General features: G+C 40.7%; 1 long non-coding RNA gene across 2 annotated transcripts in view; it reads right to left on the reverse strand.

The window, feature by feature from the left end:
- Window positions 1-5,560, reverse strand: part of LOC125379165 — a 114,903-nt gene continuing 109,343 nt past the window's right edge. For both annotated transcript variants that reach the window (XR_007220630.1, XR_007220629.1), the window contains one exon: window positions 1-161. This is a non-coding gene — a long non-coding RNA (uncharacterized LOC125379165). The remainder of the gene's footprint in view (window positions 162-5,560) is intronic.

Genomic DNA, 5,560 nt, shown 5'->3' on the forward strand with positions numbered 1-5,560 from the left:
CTTCAACTTGTCGTAAAAGGCAACGAACGGGATCAGGTGGTCAGACTCGCTGACTTTGTTGATGCATGTCGTCGTATCCTAATTGCTTGGGTCGATGCTCATGATGTCAATCACTGGGTTGTCTGTTCAGACGCGACCATTTACAGACCTCCGGCATAGAGCTGGAATAATAATGAGCGCGACGTTAAGCAACTGACAAAGAAAAATAAACATCCAGCCTAGGAGATATACTCCCCAGGAAGTGACATTATCATATTTAGTAACCTCGCATTCAAAGCCTTTGACAAAATATTATCAAATCAACAGATCATCATAATTTTATTCAACTCCCTGGGGAGTATACCACGAAGAAACTGGTAGTATTCACCAGGTTTTACGTTTCACAAGTAACCGACCAAGAAATTTATTCAAACACTAAGTGTTGTATTCACCACAGTGAAGAGCTTAGTGTTACATAAAGGCTTCTCGCCCTCAGCGTTGACCTGTCAATGAACTCGAAGGGATGGCAACGCGTTTGCCACGTGGCAATGCCTCCACGACAGACTTTTAAACATATCTATATTCATGCATACTTTTTATGAAAACAGGAACAATTTTCCGTCTGATTTTTTTCTAGGAGTTAGGGGCGGTCGGGTAGCCTAGTGGTTAAAGTGTTCGCTCGTCACACCGAAGACCCGGATTCGATTCCGACATGGGTACAATGTGTGAAGCCCATTTCTGGTGTCCCCCGCCGTGATATTGCTGGAATATTGCTAAAAGCGGCGTAAAACCATACTCACTGACTCACTCATTATCTAGGAGTTACATTTACTATTCATTTAAGTTCAAAACATTTTGCGTCGGGCCATCATACCACATTCGTTTTAAATGAAATGCCGGGCCAAAGAAAGTATACACTTGAAAATCATTCTTCACTCTCATAACTGTGTACTGTGAAATTGTGATCCATGTTTCTTGAGACATGTGCAGGTCATCTGTTGTGAGATACTCACCGATACTGTGCATGTACTATTGCCTATTATTCCCGAATCAAATAGCCTTTTTATTCTCAGTCTACGTTATAACATTTAGTCTACGTTATATTAGTCTGGTTATAAACTGCCGGCCACAAGAATGTCTACACTTAAAAAATGGATTTGACCAAAAAAATACATAAGTTGTCAAAAAGTTATTACGTTGAAAACAGTGGCTGAAACACTGCGAACTTAAGGTCCAAAACACAACTATGAAAGCCGTATCAAATCTAGACTAACATTTAGTCTCTAAAATCTTATATTACACAATATCCTTCTTGACTAAAAAAATCCCTATGCTGATTTCACCATCGAATAACCATTTCTTGTTTGTTTCATGTTTAGCTACCATCAAACATGGGTATACTTTCGTTCGCTCGGCAGATTACAAGGCAAGAAAACGGATATGTTTCTCGATCATCGGCGCGTCACTATAACTCCCTTTAAAATTGTTGTCAATGCTGGAAAACGGACATTCTATTAAGGGGGCAGTTCAATGTGAGTCCAGTTGTGTTTGTTGGTATTGGTCAGTCGGTGTTCCTTTTCATCACGTTTCTTTAATAAAAAAAATGACACCGCGTTCTACCTTCTTCATCACCTTTGAGAAAAATGGGTCCGAAAACCACTTTGATTTTTTATGTATCCTACGTTACGTAGATCTGATATCTGACCGTGAAATACGTAAGCTTATATTACACACCAAGCAGACATAACAATAAACATTTATTTATAAGACGGCAAAGCGGGGCAGATTATCAGGGAAAGCTGGACGCGTGGCTACATGAACTTTTTTCCAGGTCTTTTCAAACGAATTTCCCTGGAAACCGTAATGTAAAAAGTGAATAGGTGTGTGTTTTCATTTCAAAGAGTTTCCACAAAAGGCGTAACGCATTTATATAGGAAGCTGTCTAATCTTTGTCAACGTAAATTCCCCGAATACTTCGTTTTAAATTCTGCAAAGAGATTTCAATATTCTCTGACCTTCAAGTCCACGGATCATAACCTGCGTCCCGTTACATACGTCTTCAACGCCTGAAAACACAATACACCCGTGGTGTATTAATCTCCCGTTAAATAAACTCTTCTTTGTCTGAAGATACGTTTCGGCGTATATCACGTGATTCTTAACGCTTACGTGACAGAATCCACGCGAAACGTACCAGAGCGAAACGTAGGCAGTCAGCTGTCGGCCTCCGTCTCGCGTTCAAATACCTAATTAATGTTTCTGTACGCTACATTCCGTTAAAGAACGGAATGTCGAAATTTGATCATTTCGCAAACGCTTCCCTTTGCGTTTATTAGCGCAACTTTTGTAATCCATATTACAAGCAGAATCTTTAAAGTTGAAGACATCTAGACCGGATTATACGCCGATCTTAAGTGGTATATTACTGTATTGAAACCCGTTGGCATAAGATTAAACTGGTACATTTGGCATTTGTAATTTATTTTCCGCAAAGATAAATTAGAAATGGATTATTTGTTATTTGCAAGGTATTCCCGTTCTTTGACTACGAGTCAATGTGTAAACAGACTTTGCGATGGGATGATTTGAGGTGTTGGGGTGTAATTTGTGTGGTGGGGTTTTCCTGAGTTGTAGAGTTTTTTGTTTGTTTTTCACAATACTCGATGGAAGGAGTGTCATACGATTATGAAGACTCCGGTCACTTTAACTTTCATCCCCATCCTTTATTGAGAATGTAAATGCATAAACTCTCTACATACATGTGTACAAAGATACCATACAAAATCACTCCTCATCACGTTGCATTTTGTATGTAAACCTACCGCCAGAATCATAACAGGAATATTCATTCTAAGTCATTAATTCACTCACTCACTCACTCACTCACTCACTCACTCACTCACTCACTCACTCACTCACTCACTCAACCACTCACTCAACCACTCAATCACTCAACCAATTATACTCCACTCACTCACTCACTCACTCACTCACTCACTCACTTTCACTCACTCACACAACCACTCAACCACTCACTCAACCAATTATCCTCTATCCACTCACTCACCCACACTCAACCAAAATCTATCACTGACTCAAGCACTCACTCACACAACCACCCTTCTATCCACACACTCATCCATCCACAATAAACTACTCACTCAACCATCCTTCTGTCCACCCCTACAAGCACGCACAACAAACCACTCACTCAACCATCCTTCTATCCACACACTCATCCATCCACAAAAAAAACACTCACTCAACCATCCTTCTATCCATACACACTCACCCACCCACAATAAACCACTCACTCAACCATCCTTCTATCCACACACTCATCTATCCACAAAAAAACACTCACTCAACCATCCTTCTATCCACACACACTCACCCACCCAATAACGTACCAAGTCACTCGCTCCTCCCACCCAACACAATACGGCCGTGGAGTCACTAAGACTAACCCATATTGTGATCAGACAAAGGTAAAGTAAACGTTATAAGGTTCATATAAAATACAAGTCAGCAAGCTTAAAGCTTTCCAGTGCACTTAAAACTGACCTTATCTTTTCAAGTGGATAGAGGCGTGAGAAAATATTTATGCACTTGAATATATATCCCCACGCGCATGTAAAGTCACGTCCGAAATATACGTACATTAATGGTCCCATATCTACATTGTGAACAATCAAACACACTTTAAACGCGCATAGCTAATGCAAAACAAACACCAAGTTATTTATGACAGGTTGTACCTCCGACTTGAACAGCTCTTCCACCAAGGGAGGTAATTCCCGACTCCCAACGGTGCCTTCTGTAGCAACCAAGTCAGTGAACACAATACGCGTTGTTTGTCCGAAGCAAAGCACTAACGTATTGTTGAAGTATTAGATGTGACCAAGGGCTCCCATTCTTCGTCTTTCGTGACTCAGGATACAAAACCCTATTCAATTGGAGGCAATTTGATTTATCAATATTGAAGAAGGCAATATGTATGAATATTCAACCATTGTTGGTCTGTTTGCATTGTACGCCCAACAAGTGTGCACAGACTTGCGATACGTGAATTATACATAACGGTTGAGTTTTATGACATGGGAAAGACGACGACGACTTGATGTTTGTTGAACGGTGCTGTCGTGTGTTTTGGCGTGGCTAACCAACTCGACTGACGTGTGTACATAAACATAAAAGGTGTGCATATACATACATACATACACATCTATGTGTGTGCTTGTTAATGGATCTTGCTGTACACTAAATATTTCTATATACCTATACCCTATATCGTTTGTGAAAAAGGCAATTTCCATTCATGCAATCACGCATAGAGGCAAAGGTTCGCGGCAGAAGGTTACCGGGTGTTGATTTTAAAATAAATATGTCTGGCCAAGTGGTGTAGTCTAAATAGACGTTATTAACGTTAGGCTCACAATGAATAGAACACACACATTGACGTTTAGTAATAAGAAAACGAAATAAAACAGCGTCAAATAAACACTTTAGATGTCAATTGATGTTGTTTTGTCAACTTCTTACGTTTTCGTGCCGTCTGAATTTTGACTGACTATTTGCTGTGTGTAGTTCACACTATAGGTAGACGAATAGCCCATGCGTGCAGCACACGGTCCTCGAAATGGAACATATATAGTAAGGCTGTTTTCAAAGAGGAATTAGGCGTGTCCGGCAAATGTGGATATCACGACGTAGCAGAAGTTTTTTTAGTTTTCGTGTTAAAAGTTTTTACAATTCGTTTACTTTATATTTCACTTTCTTGAGAGGGACCCGTGAAGATCCGGGTTAAGAATAATGAGTGGGTATGGTTTTACGCCGTTACGTAGCCATGTTGGGAATCGAACCCGGTTCTTCGGCGTGACGAGCGAACGCTTTAACCACTTGGCTACCCCGCTGCCCCGGGTCTTCAGCAACCCATGCTTGCCGTAACAGGCGACTATGCTTGTCGTAACAGGCGACTAACGGGATCGGGTGGTCAGGCTCGCTGAATTGGTTGATGCATGTCATCGTATCCAAATTGCGGTTACCGATGCTCATGTTGTCAGTCACTGGATTGTCTGGTCTGGTCTCGATTATTGCAGACCGCCGTCATATAGCTGGAATATATTCAACTGTTTTTATAACGTTTTGATAACGTTTGTATTTTGGGGTCAAATCCAATTGTACCCTTTCTTTTTCCCCGGCAGTTTATCAACCATTCGTTAGCATTACGATGTCCAAATCAGCTGACCTATCCCCCATTATCCCTTGACGAAGAATCGAATCAATTTGTCGTTCTTAAGCTTTCGATGTTGGTATACACGCACGTATACCATCACGATATAAACAACCACTTTTGATCCCGCCCTCCCTCCAACCAAAACACATTATCACACCCAAGAACCCATTCGCTGAATTCTATGACACCTGGCAAACTACCCCATAAATATACCCCATAAACAAGTAAACAAATCTTGTGTTTAATTCGACAAATAGCATACACCTATCGAGCCATGGAAATAGAAGGTCGTTCATAGCTGTCAATCAATATCTTGTCAATTGCTCCTGGGGAGAACTATATTAC

This window comes from Haliotis rufescens, unplaced genomic scaffold (genome assembly GCF_023055435.1).
Source record: "Haliotis rufescens isolate VD_foot unplaced genomic scaffold, xgHalRufe1.0.p SCAF_14, whole genome shotgun sequence".
In the NCBI taxonomy this organism is placed as follows: domain Eukaryota; kingdom Metazoa; phylum Mollusca; class Gastropoda; order Lepetellida; family Haliotidae; genus Haliotis; species Haliotis rufescens.